At 49.4% G+C, this 12,367-nt stretch overlaps 1 protein-coding gene across 4 annotated transcripts in view; it reads right to left on the bottom strand.

The window, feature by feature from the left end:
* Positions 1-12,367, bottom strand: part of SLC1A1 (solute carrier family 1 member 1) — an 805,722-nt gene that overhangs the window by 542,327 nt on the left and 251,028 nt on the right. The window lies entirely within an intron of this gene.

Raw genomic sequence — 12,367 nt, 5'->3', positions numbered from 1 at the left:
GAAAGGGTAAGCCCTGAAGGAGGTTGACCTGAGTCGTCCACCAGGTTAAGGATAGGCGCAGCACTTGTGTGACTGTGACTATGGAGGACAGAGGCTGAAAAGCTTGAATCCATTGGTGTCGTAGAGTCCATTGTGTTACTCTCATGGCTAGTCGGGTCATGGGAGTGACTTGAACCGAGGATGCCATGTGCCCTAGGAGAATGAGGAACTGGCGAGCCGTGGCAGTGTTCTGAGACTGGAGCTGGCGAGCCAGGGACATTAGGGTGTGGACCCTCTGAAGAGGAAGGTAAGCCTTTGCCTGTAAGGTGTCCAAGTCTGCCCCAATGAAGGATAAGGTTTGAGACGGGACTAAGCAAGATTTCTCGTAATTGACGAGAAACCCTAAGGAAAGGAGTGTTTGAATTGTCAATTTTAGGGAGGATTGAGCTATCTGTTGGGTGGAGGCCCTGATTAGCCAATCGTCCAGGTATGGGTAGACGTGGACACCTTCCTTCCTGAGGAATGCTGCTACCACTACGAGACATTTGGTAAAGACTCGTGGGGCAGAAGCTAGACCGAAAGGGAGGACACGGTATTGATAATGTTCGTGGCCTACTAGAAACCGCAGATATTTGCGATGGGATTGTGTGATCGCAATATGGGTATAAGCGTCCTTGAGGTCGAGAGAGCACAGCCAATCCCCTCTTTGAAGCAGAGGGAGCAGCGCACCTAGGGTTACCATTTTGAACTTCTCTTTTTGAAGGTATTTGTTGAGGGCTCGAAGGTCCAAAATGGGACGTAGTCCCCCTGATTTCTTTGGTATTAGGAAGTATCTGGAATAGAATCCCTTGCCTCGTTGAGAGGGAGGAACGGGTTCTATAGCATTTGATTGCAGAAGAAGGGATACTTCTTGTTGTAATTGAGCCAAATGGGTGGATAGACTCCACGCTTGAAGAGGCGGGGAGTCTGCCGGAAGAGTTATGAAGTTGAGGTGGTAACCCTGTGCGATAATTGTTAGCACCCACTGATCTGAGGTGATCTGCAACCAAGGTTGTAGAAAATGGTACAGTCGACCTCCTACAGGGATGTCCGGAAGAGGTGTTTGGCATGTGTTCCCTACAGGGGAGTCAAAGGCCAGCCGCAGGCCCAGGAGGAGGGGCTACAGTAGGCCTTTGTTTCCTAGGCTGACGCGGCTGAGGCCTAGTAGAGGATCGAGCTGGACGAGGCCTGGCCGATGGAGGGTAATAACGGCGTGGTCGAAAGAATGACTTCTTAGAGTCTTTCTTTTGCGGTTGCTTGGAGGTCAGCTCAGGTGGGACGGATGAGAGTTGTTTCAACGTCTCATGGTGGTCTTTCAACTCCGCCACAATCTGCTGAATTTGCTCTCCAAACAAATTATCGCCTAAGCAGGGTAAATCAGCAAGACGATCCTGAACCTCTGGGCGAAGGTTGGATGATTTTAACCAAGCCCAACGTCTGGCTGAGATGGCTGTGGCTGAAACTTTTGTGGAAGCATCGAATATGTCGTAGGCAGTCCGAATCTCGTGCTTCCCTGCCTCAAATCCCTTGTGAAGAAGGGCTTGAAGCTGCGGTTGGTATTGGTCTGGTAACGTGTCAGCATAGTCTTGCATCTGCTTAAGGATGGCTCTGTTGTACTGAGTCATATAAAGTTGATATGAAGCTATGCGTGAAATCAACATAGCTCCATGATAGACTTTCCGTCCAACACTATCTAGGAACTTGTTGTCCCTGGTAGGTGGAGTAGAAGAGTGTGGCTTAAGACGCTTGGCCTTCTTCTGCGCGGACTCAACCACAACAGAGCGATGATCCAGTTGAGGTTTTTGGAAACCTGGTGCTGACTGGACAAGGTAGGTGGAGTCAGCTTTTTTGTTAACTGGGGACACTGATGAAGGAGATTCCCAGTTTTTCTTGAGCAGATCCAAAAACACCTGGTGTATAGGGATGGAAGCGATGATTTTTGGAGCATCCAGAAATTGAAGGAGTTCCATCATCTGGTGTCTGTCATCAGCTTCAGATTGTAGTTGAAAAGGTACAACTTCTGACATCTCTTTCACAAAATTAATGAAAGATAGATCCTCAGGAGGAGATCTTTTTCTACTCTCTGTAGGAGATGGAGGCGAAGGCAAATCCGTGTCAGAAGATGTATCATCATCATCACCCCAGGTATCGTAGGGATCAAGTGGGGTTTGTAACCCTGATGGACCTGGCTGAGGCTCTAAAGGCATCGATGGAAACCGAGGTGGAATCGGTGCCGTAGGTGGAACCAGAAATGGCATCGATGGCTTCGGTGCTGTCGATGGAATCGGTGCCTGGCGTGGAATGGATGGAACCGAAGGATATATCGGTGGAGATATACCAGAAGGCACCGATGGAACCACCCCGGAAGGGGGAATCCGGAACGGTGTTTCTCCTGCCGATGAAAATCCAGTCGGAGACGGTGGTGTTGTCGATGGCACTGGAATCACCGATGGAAGGGCCGTCATGAGCGCCTCCATGCGGCTCAGTAGCGGTGCTAGCGCTTGTATAAACGGCTCGGTGGTCGGTTCCCTCCTCGGTGGCGAAGCCGGTGTCGGTGCCGGGGGCGGCACTGGAACCGGTGCCGGAGACGGTGCCGATGGAGGTTGCAATTTCTTCATCGCTTTCTCGATGGCCTCCTGGACCAGCCGGTCCAGTTCTGCCCGGAGACCAGGGGTAACCATACCCGGCTCGACGGGAGAGGGAGGCTGAGGCAGGGCCGGAGGGACCACCGTAACCGGTGGGATCACGGCCCCCGCACCCCGGGAGGGTGAGGGTTTCCTCGATGCCTGCGAACGAGACGTGGAGGGTGTCCGGTCTGTTCGTGGCTTCTTTGTCGGTGGCTCGGCTTGAGCAGAGGTCGATGGCTGTGGATCCTCGACAGGCCGAGATTTGTGCCGTCGATAGCGGTGCTTTTCCTTCCGATCCCCTCGCCCATCCGGGGAAGGGACGGGAGTCGACGGCCGAGAAGCGATCGATGGCGGGCGGTCACCGGAGGGTTGACGATGATGGTACAACTTCGACGGTGCCGGTTCCGATGACGTCGATGCTATCGATGGCGTTGGGGTGGGTGCATGGAAGAGGAGCCCCATCTTCTCCATCCTGGCTTTGCGACCCTTGGGTGTCATTAAGGCACATTTGGTGCAAGTCAGGACATCATGCTCACTACCCAAACACATCACACAAACCCTGTGGGGGTCTGTGATGGACATAGTCCGGGTACAATCCGGACAACGGCGGAACCCCGTTGCCATGGCCTGAAGCCAAAATTTAGGCTGGGGATCGGTAAGTGCCAACAGGCCTCAAGGGCCAAATTCGACGGTAGTCGATGGAAAAAGGCAAAAAACTTACCGGGTTCCGTAAGATGACTAAAAATTTGTCGAAGGGAGACCCCTGAGGGGCAAATTTTCTTAGGAAATTAACTTCCAAATTCCTGTCAGGAACGTGGTTAGAGAGCTCCTTTCACCGCGTGGCAACTGCTGCGCGGAAAAAAGAAGACTGAAGGGAGACCCCTGCTGGCTGCAGGGTCAGTGCCTTGCTGGGCATGCCCAGTAGGGGCCAGTCAAAGTTCTGTTTAAACTTTGACAGAAGTTTTCCGTGGTGGGCTCCATCCTCGATGTCACCCATTTGTGAGGACAACCATCCTGCTTGTCCTGTGAGAAACAGCGTAACACTTAGGGATGTCAAGACCATAGCAGAGATATTAAATGCATTCTTTACTTCAGTCTTCACTGAGGAAGATATAAAAAAGAGATACCCATGCCAGAAATTATATTGAAAGGTGTCAATTCAGAGGAACTGAAACAAATCTGTGTACCTGGAAGACGTAATAGGGCAAGTAGACAAACCAAAGAGTAGCAAATCACCTGGACCAGATAGTATACATCCCAGAGTGCTTAAAGAACTGAAACATGAAATTACAGATTACCAATAGCAGATCAGCAAACTATCAATAAAATCATCTCTGGTACCTGAAGACTAAAGGGTTGTCCATGTAATGCCAATTTTTAAAAAGAGATCCAGGGCTGATCCAGGAAACTACTGACCAGTGAGTCTGATGTCTGTGCCAGGCAAAATATTAGAAACCTTAATAAAGAACAAAATTACTGAACACATAGTTAGATGGATTAATGGGACAAAGCCAACATGGATTTAGCCAAAGGAAGTCTTTCCTCACCAGTCTGCTACATTTTTTTGAGTGTGTAAATAAACATTTGGATAAAGGTGAGACAGTTGATTTAGTGTATCTGAATTTCCAGAAAGCATCTGATAAAAGTTCCCTTATGAGAAACTTCTTAGAAAAGTCATGAGATAGGCAGCAATGTCCTATTGTGGATTGAAAACTGGTTAAAAAAGAGAGAAAACTAAGAATAGGGCTAAATGGTAAATTTTCTCAATGGAGAAAGGTGAATCGTGAAGTGCCCCAGGAATCTGTTCTGGGACCACTCCTTTTTAAAATATTTATAAACAACCTGGAAATGGGAACAGCGAGTGAGGTGATCAAATTTGCCGATGACACAAAATTATTCAAAGTTGTTAAATCATAAGAGGACTGTGAAAAATTGCAAGAGAAGCTTGCAAAGCTGGAAGATTGGGCATGCAAATGAAATTTAATGTGGACAAATGCAAAGTGATGCACTTAGCGAAGAGTAACCTAAATTATTGCTGCACAATGCAATGTTCCACATTAGGAGTCACCAATAAGGAAAAGAATCTAGGTATCATCGTTGATAATTCACTGAAATCATCTGCTCAGTGTGTGCAGCAGCAGCAGCTATTTAAGCAAATATAATACTAGGAATTATTAGGAAAAAAGAATGAAGAATAAACGAGAGAATAATATAATCCCTCTGTATTGCTCCATGGTGCGACCTCATCTTGAATACTGTGTGCAGTCCTGGTCACCACAGCTCAACAAAGATTTAGCAGAATAAGTAAAGGTACAAAGAAGGGCGATCAAAACGATATAGGAGGTGGAACATTTCCCCTATGAGGAAAGGCTAAAGAGTTCAAGACTCTTCAATTTGGAGAAGAGACAGCTGAGGGGAGATATGATAGATGTCTGTAAAATAATGAATGGCATGGAACAAGTAAATATGAATCCGTTGTTTACTCTTTCAAAAGTACAAAGACTGGAGACATACAACGAAGATATTAACTGTTATACTTAAAACTAAGAAGAGAAAATATTTGTTTACTTAGTGCACAATTAAGCTTTGGAATTTGTTGGTAGAGAATGTGATGAAAGCTGAAGTATAGCAGTGTTTAAAAAAGATTTGGACAAGTTCCTGGAGGAAAAGTGCATAAAGCATAATTAAAGTGACGTTGCAGAAATCCACTGCTTATCTCTAGGATAAGTAGCATGAAATCTATCTACGCTTTCGGATCTTTCCAGGTACCTATCACCTGGATTGGCCACTGCTGGAAACAGAAACCAGAGTTGCTTACCTGTAACAAGTGTGCTCAGAGGACAGAAGGATGTCAGTCTTCACACATAGGTGACATCATTGGATGGAGCCAGGCACGGAAAACTTCTGTCAAAGTTTCTAAAACTGACAGAGCCTCATCGAGCATGCTTACACATGCAATACAGCATGCGCCCTCCTGGTGTCTCCTCACATGTAGATTTTAAAAGCGTTGCTCACGCAAAAAACAGCCCCATACACGCATATGTGGGCCATGCACAAGCAATGCAAATTTTAAGAAGCTGGGAAGTAAGCTCATATATACCTGTGCGCATGCCAAGAATAAGGAAGCCGAAAAGGGGTGAGGAATGGGTGTTCCAGAGTGGGGCCAAGATATACATGTGTAACCCCCAAATTTTGCAAGGTTGAACATGGCAACATATGCCATGTTACCTGCATACCTTTACATTGGTCCTGATAAGGTGCAAGTTTGGGCTAGAGGGGATACTGAATACCGGGGGGGGGGGGGGGGGGGGGGAGAAAGAGAGAGAATCTGAAACTCTATATATCTCCCACTGTAAGAGGGGCATTTTCAACTCAGGTTGGGTTTTGGGGGAGCAGTGTTACATTAGTCTGTAGATGCTTGCAACACTGTCCCCCAAAAAACCACCCAGAGTTGCAATTGTCCCTCTCACAAGGGGCCTTATATAGAGTTTCTCTCTTTCGCTCTAAAATAATATAGGAGAAAACCCCATAAAGTAGAAACCCAACTGCATGAGGTAGCGGGTGGGTCTGCTGTCCTCCGAGAACAGCTGTTACAGGTAAGCAACTTTGCTTTCTCCAAGGACAAGCAAAATGGAAGTCCTTACACATATGAGTGAATCCCTAGCTACAGGCTGTCCCCAACATAGAAAGGGACCACCAAAATAAGTGCCAACAGGCACAACAACTAGTTTTGTTGGTAACGGGTGGGGGCGGGGGGCAGCCTGAACAAAAACCAACAGGCCTTAGGCAGGAACAGAGTTGGGTTCTATACGTCATACAAGTTCTGTTGGTACCGGGGGGCGGGCAGCCTGAACAAAAACAACGGGCCCTAGGCGGGAACAGAGTTGGGTTCTATACCTCATATAAGTTCCGAAGGACAGATTGTCCAAATCTGATTTCGTGTCGGCCATCTCTCTCTTAACAATAATGTGATGTTCTTGGGAATCCCGGATGCGGCAACCCGCGACCGGGTCCCCTTACCTGCGCTGGCAGGGACCTGTTCCAGGCTCCTCCTCCAACAGCGCGGGACAGCCTGGCCCTAAATCTTGTGGAGGCGTCTCGCCCACGTGGCTTAGGACGCCGCCAACTTTCTCCCAGCGTGCGCTCCCATAGGCACGAGCGCGCGTCACTCGCTTCTACTTAAAGGGGCCGCAGCAGGAAACCTCAGCCCGGCCCCCGAAAATGACATCACAACTCTCTCCAATTTAAGGCCGGCTCAGCTTCCTGCATTTCGCCTTGGCAACAGGTCGTACTCGCTCTGAGTGTTGTTGCTGCTGCATTCCTGATCCTGAGCTTCTACCAGTATTCCTTACCCTGAGTTCTTGCTTGTGTTCCTGATCCTGAGTTCCTGCCTGCCTCCCTGCCTTCCGGTCTCGCCCTTCTGTTCCCGTGCTCCTCGGACTGACTACCTGGTTCTGACCCTGCCTTGGCTTCCCGTCTTCGCTTGTCCGCTGCCTGTCCTGACCTCTGGCTTGTTTCACCGTGCTGCTTGTTTGCTGCCTGCCCTGACTCCTGGTCTGCTCACGGCATCTTCTGACTTCTGCCTACCTCGACCGGACCTCCTGACGCTGCCTCACCTTCTCTTTGGACTCCTCAATGTGAGAAGACCTGCACCTAGGTCCTGCTGGTCCCGGCACCCAAGGGCTCAACCTGAGGGGAACGAGGGATGGTATAGGTGAAGCTCCAGCTGGGTCTTCTCCACCAGTACCACCTCCCAGCGACGAGGTCCACTGGTAGCCGCCCCTCGGTGGTGGTTCCAAGTTTCGTCCCGGTTCAAGGATCCACACGCCCAACAGATGTGAATGTGTGGAGAGAATGCCACATTGCAGCTCTGCAGATCTTCTCCACGGAAACTGCTCACAAGTGGGCCACAGTCATTGCCATGGCTTGAACAGTGTGAGCTTTGATATGACCCCCAGGATGCAGTCCCTCCTGGTTATAACAGAAGGAGATGCAGTCCACTAGCGAAATAGAAAGTGTCTGTTTAGCAATAGTGATACCCAACTTATTCCTATCAAAAGAAACAAAAACTTGAGTGGACTGTCTATTAGCTTCTGTTCGCTCCAGATAGAAGGCTAAGGCTGTTTTGCAGTACAAACCATGTAGGACTTGTTCACTTTGGTGCGAATGGGGCCTGGGAAAGAATGTTGGCAGGACAATGGACTGGTTAAGGTCGAAGTCTGACACAACCTTAGGCAGGAACTTAGGGTGAATACGTTAGACCATCCTGTCATAAATAAACTTAGTGTAAGGTGGATAAGTCACTACGGCCTGGAGCTAGCTGACACTGCATTCTGAAATGACTGCCACTAAGACCTTCCAGGTGAGGTACTTCAGGTCACAGGAGTGCAGTGGCTCAAAAATAGTTTTCATCAGATGAGCTAAAACCACGTTGAAGTCCAAAGACACAGCAGAAGGCCTTGGGGGAGGCTTCAACTGAAGCAGACCCTGCATGAAACGTACAACTACAGGCTGTACAGATATGGGCATACCATCTATACTATGGTGGCATGCGCCAATTGCACTTAGATGAGCTCTAACGGAGGTGGACTTCAAGTCAGCTTCTGATAGGATAGTCAAGCAGTTTGTGTGTAGATCAGGAGAAACAACCTAGAGCCTTCTGCTCACACCACACGGAAAACCTCCTCCACTTCAGTCTGAAGGATTTTCTGGTGGAAGGCTTTCTGGATGCCACTAGGACTCAGGACATATCTTATGAGAGATCAAGTGGTTGCAGTATTAACCTCTCAACATTCAGGCTGAGAGTGACAGGGACTGGAGGTTGGGATGTCATAACCTGCCTTGATCCTGGATGATGAGATATGAGGAAGACCACAGCCTGATCGGTTTCCAGATGGACATTTCTGTGAGGATTGCAAACCAGACCTCTCTTGGCCAATGAGGGGTTATGATGATCATTCTTCCTTTGTCCTCATGAAGTTTCAAGAGTGTCTTCACTACCAGTGGAGTTGGAGGATATGCATAGAGGAGACCCTCTCCCCCAATGGTGGGCAAAGACATCTGAGGCTGGTTTGCTGCGTGTCTTGTACAGGGAGCAGAACTGAGGAACCTTCCTGTTCCAAGGCGCTGCAAAGATATCCACATCCGGGCTTTCTCAGAGGCGGAAGATCCGATTCGTGATCCCTTGGTCCAGAGACCAATCATGGTGTCTGAAAGCACGACTCAGTCTGTCTGCAATGACATTCTCCATTCCAGCCAAGTACATGGCTCTGAGCACAATCCTGAGGGAAAGGGCCTACCACTAGATCTGGACTGCTTCCTGTCACAGGAAATATGATCCCGTACCTCCTTGCTTGTTGACATATCACATTGCCACTCGGTTGTTTGCCTGTATCAGAACAATTTTGTTGGCAGCAGACCTCAGAAAGCCCACAGGGCATACCTGATCGCCTGGAGCTCCAGGAAAGTTTGACAGAGACATTCCTGGGTGGACCATAGACCCTGGGTGCTGAGTCCATCTATATGAGCTCCAGAGTGGGTGGGAGAATTTTGGACAAACACCTTCCTTTCCAAATTTGAAATTTCCTGCCACCAGGACAAAAAGTACCAGAGAGATGGAGTGACTTGAATGTGATCTTGGAGATCCTGAGTGGTTTGCCGGCACTGTAACCTCAAGGTTCACTGGGCCTTTGGCATATGTGTATATGTGCCAAGGGAGTGATGGGTACTGTCATAGTTGTTATGATATCGAGGTATTTGGTGTATTCTCAGGGGCAACAGTGATGGTATCTCCTATGGGGAGGAGCCCCGTAGGGAACTGAAGCACCGGCTAGACTCAGATGCACAAACACAGAGAAAATATCTTTTATTATACAGCTAGTGTGGTCCACCAGAGGTGGCAGTAGAGAGTAGATTAGATAGCAACAGTCTGTGATCCTTGGCGTAGGAGACCCGTCCCACAACGGTGGTGTAAGGACCTGGTGCAGATGTCCAGTAAGGCACTGTAGGAGAGACAGACTGGCAGATGTTATAACACACTCCCTGGTAGCTGAGTAGATAAAGTTCCAATGAGCAGTAGAGAGAGGATAGGTATTAACAGTCTGTAATCCTCAGCAGAGGAGACCTGTTCCACAATGGTGGTGTAGGGCCCAATGCAGATGAGCAGCGAGGAGCTGTAGATGGACAGACTGGGAGAAGTTGTATTCACTCTCTGTAGCTGATAGGTAGTGTTCCAGCAGGTTGAAGAATTGTTAGCAGGCACTAGGATAGACACACAGGCCCTCGAGGAGCGAGTACCTGTATTTAGGATTGGCACCTGTAAATAAGCAAAGGGCCCCCAAGGAGCGGGTACCCAGGTTAGTAGAACCCCAAAGGGTGAAGGTGGCTTCCAATAGTGTAGAAGCGGCAGAGCAGCTTCAGACCGGAGTGAATCCAATCTGATGCTAACTCGGCGAGAGTCAGCAAATGGGCAACCTTTTGAATACGGAAGCAGTGACGTCACTCGAGGGGGACGCCCCCGAGGTTCGCACCAACACTGCTACAAGACGTGAGGCATGCGCGCCCTAGGAGAGCTCAGGTCAACATGGCAGGACGCCGCACCAGAGCTGCTCTGGGAAAGCCAGAGGGTGCGGCAAGGAGAAGCTATGGACGCCATTCTCCCGAGGCTGGTGGAAAAGGCTGAAATAGAGGTGAGACATGTCGAGCGAAGCCGTCTGAGACCAACTGACGCAACACTAGCCATATGGCCTAACAGCCTCAATATGTGCCAAGCTGATGCCCACTGGGTCTGTTGAAACACTGTCACAATGGCCATCAGGTTGATGGCCCATTGCCAGGGCAGGAAGACCTTGGCCTATGCTGTGTCTAGCAGGGCTCTAATGAAATCCAATTGAGGTGATAGACTGAGATGGGACTTGGAGTACTTGACAACGAACCTTAGTGCCTCCAACACCCAGATGTTCGAGCTCATGCACTTGTCGGCCCCCGCCCGAAAGATGCTGTTGACCAGTCAATCGTCCAGATATGGGAAAACGTGAACTCCCAGTCTGTGAATGTGCGCCGCCACTATGACTAGGCATTTCATAAAGACACATGGAGCTGACACTAGCCCAAACGGCAGAACGCGATACTGGAAGCGCTGTTTTCCTACCACAAATCTAAGTTTCTTCCGGTGATCTGGGAAGATCTTGATATGAGTGTAAGCATCAGTTGGCGGATGTTCTCTGGTGGGAGAATGGGTAGGGCTTCAACTTTACCAGCTTCTTTCCCCGCAGGTTAAGCTCTTAGGTTCCATGGGCCAGCAGGTTTTAGGGAGAGTCTTTCAGAGAATGGGGTAGGTGATAGCCCAGGGCCAGGCCAGAGTAAAAGGCAGGCAGCAAGCAACAAAGTCGATATCCAGGCATGAAGTCAGTGGCAGGGGGCAATCTAGGGTAATCGGTGTCCAGGCAAGAGGTCAATTCCAGTAGTGAATCCGTAGAGGAGAAAAGGATAAGGCAAGACAGCCTGGAAGGATGAGGCGAGGCTGAACAAGCAGCCTGGAAGGACAAGATAAGGCTGTCAGGACGAGGTAAGGCAGGCTGGGATGACAAGGCAAGGCTGGAACGCGGTATGGCAGGAAGGAAAGCAACATGCACTACACTAGGTAGGAGGACCTGTTGCTGAGGTGAGGTATTTAGGCTTCCTATGCCATTTTATAGAGCTGAAGGCAATATCATCCTGGGGTGCTGCAGTAATTTCCTGCTGCAAGCCCTTTAAATGAAGCAGAGTCAAGCACAGTGCACACCTAAGCAGAGGCTGGAGATGGTGGTTCCGGCGGCATCCTGCTGAGCATGGGGAGATTGGTGGCACATGCTGCTATGGGAGGTGCCGGCAGCTTTGGAGTCAATGTAGCGGCTTGTAGACCCTGCAAGCTGCCAATTATAACACTAATCCCTAGAGTTGACCGAGGCATCAGCTGGGGTTTCGGGGTTCTCTGTTGCCTGGGATGGCCGCGAGAGTCCTGGTTTTGCAGGCTGGAATGAGAAGGAGGAGGGTAGTACCTCTTCAGGCGGAAGAAGGATGTCCTAGGCCCAAACTTCGATGACTTCCTAGATAAGGGTGGATCCTGGGTGCCAGTGGAAAGCTGCTGTAGGGTTGCATGGTGGTCCCAGATTTGGGGCACTGTATTCTTTATCTGTATTCTTTATCTCTGAAGAGATTTTCTCCTGTACACGGCACATCAGTGAGTTGCTCCTGCACCTCAGGTCTGAATCTGAGGTGCATGCGAGCGCCGATTCCTGCTGCAGAGATCCTCATTCTCATCTCGAAAACATCTTCAGTTGAACAGACCCTGTGTTTCCTGCAGTCCAGTCCCTTATGCACCAGCAACTGGATTGCGTCTTGCTGCTGCTGAGGCAGTTGCACAGCATGTCCTGCACCTGCTTCAGGATGACCCACATGAATTGGCTCATATAGAACTGGTAGGCTGCAATGCGAGCAATAAGCATAGTGCTCTGGAACACCTTTCTCTTAAGAGCATCCATCACTCTTTGATCCTTCCCCGGGGGTGTCAAGGAAAGGGTCAGAGTGTGCTTGGCCTTCTTTAAAGGGGATTCAATGACCATCGATTGATGGGGCAGCTGATGCTTGTCAAGTCTAAGAGTCTTTTGGACAAAATAAATCACGTCCGCCTTCCTATTCGCGGGAAGCACTGTGAGGAGTTGTTCCCACTCCTCATCAGTAAC

The sequence above is a fragment of the Rhinatrema bivittatum genome, chromosome 1, assembly GCF_901001135.1.
Source record: "Rhinatrema bivittatum chromosome 1, aRhiBiv1.1, whole genome shotgun sequence".
Classification (NCBI taxonomy): Eukaryota; Metazoa; Chordata; class Amphibia; order Gymnophiona; family Rhinatrematidae; genus Rhinatrema; species Rhinatrema bivittatum.
Note: the sequence above shows the minus strand (reverse complement) of the source record. Positions and strands in the feature narration are given on the sequence as shown.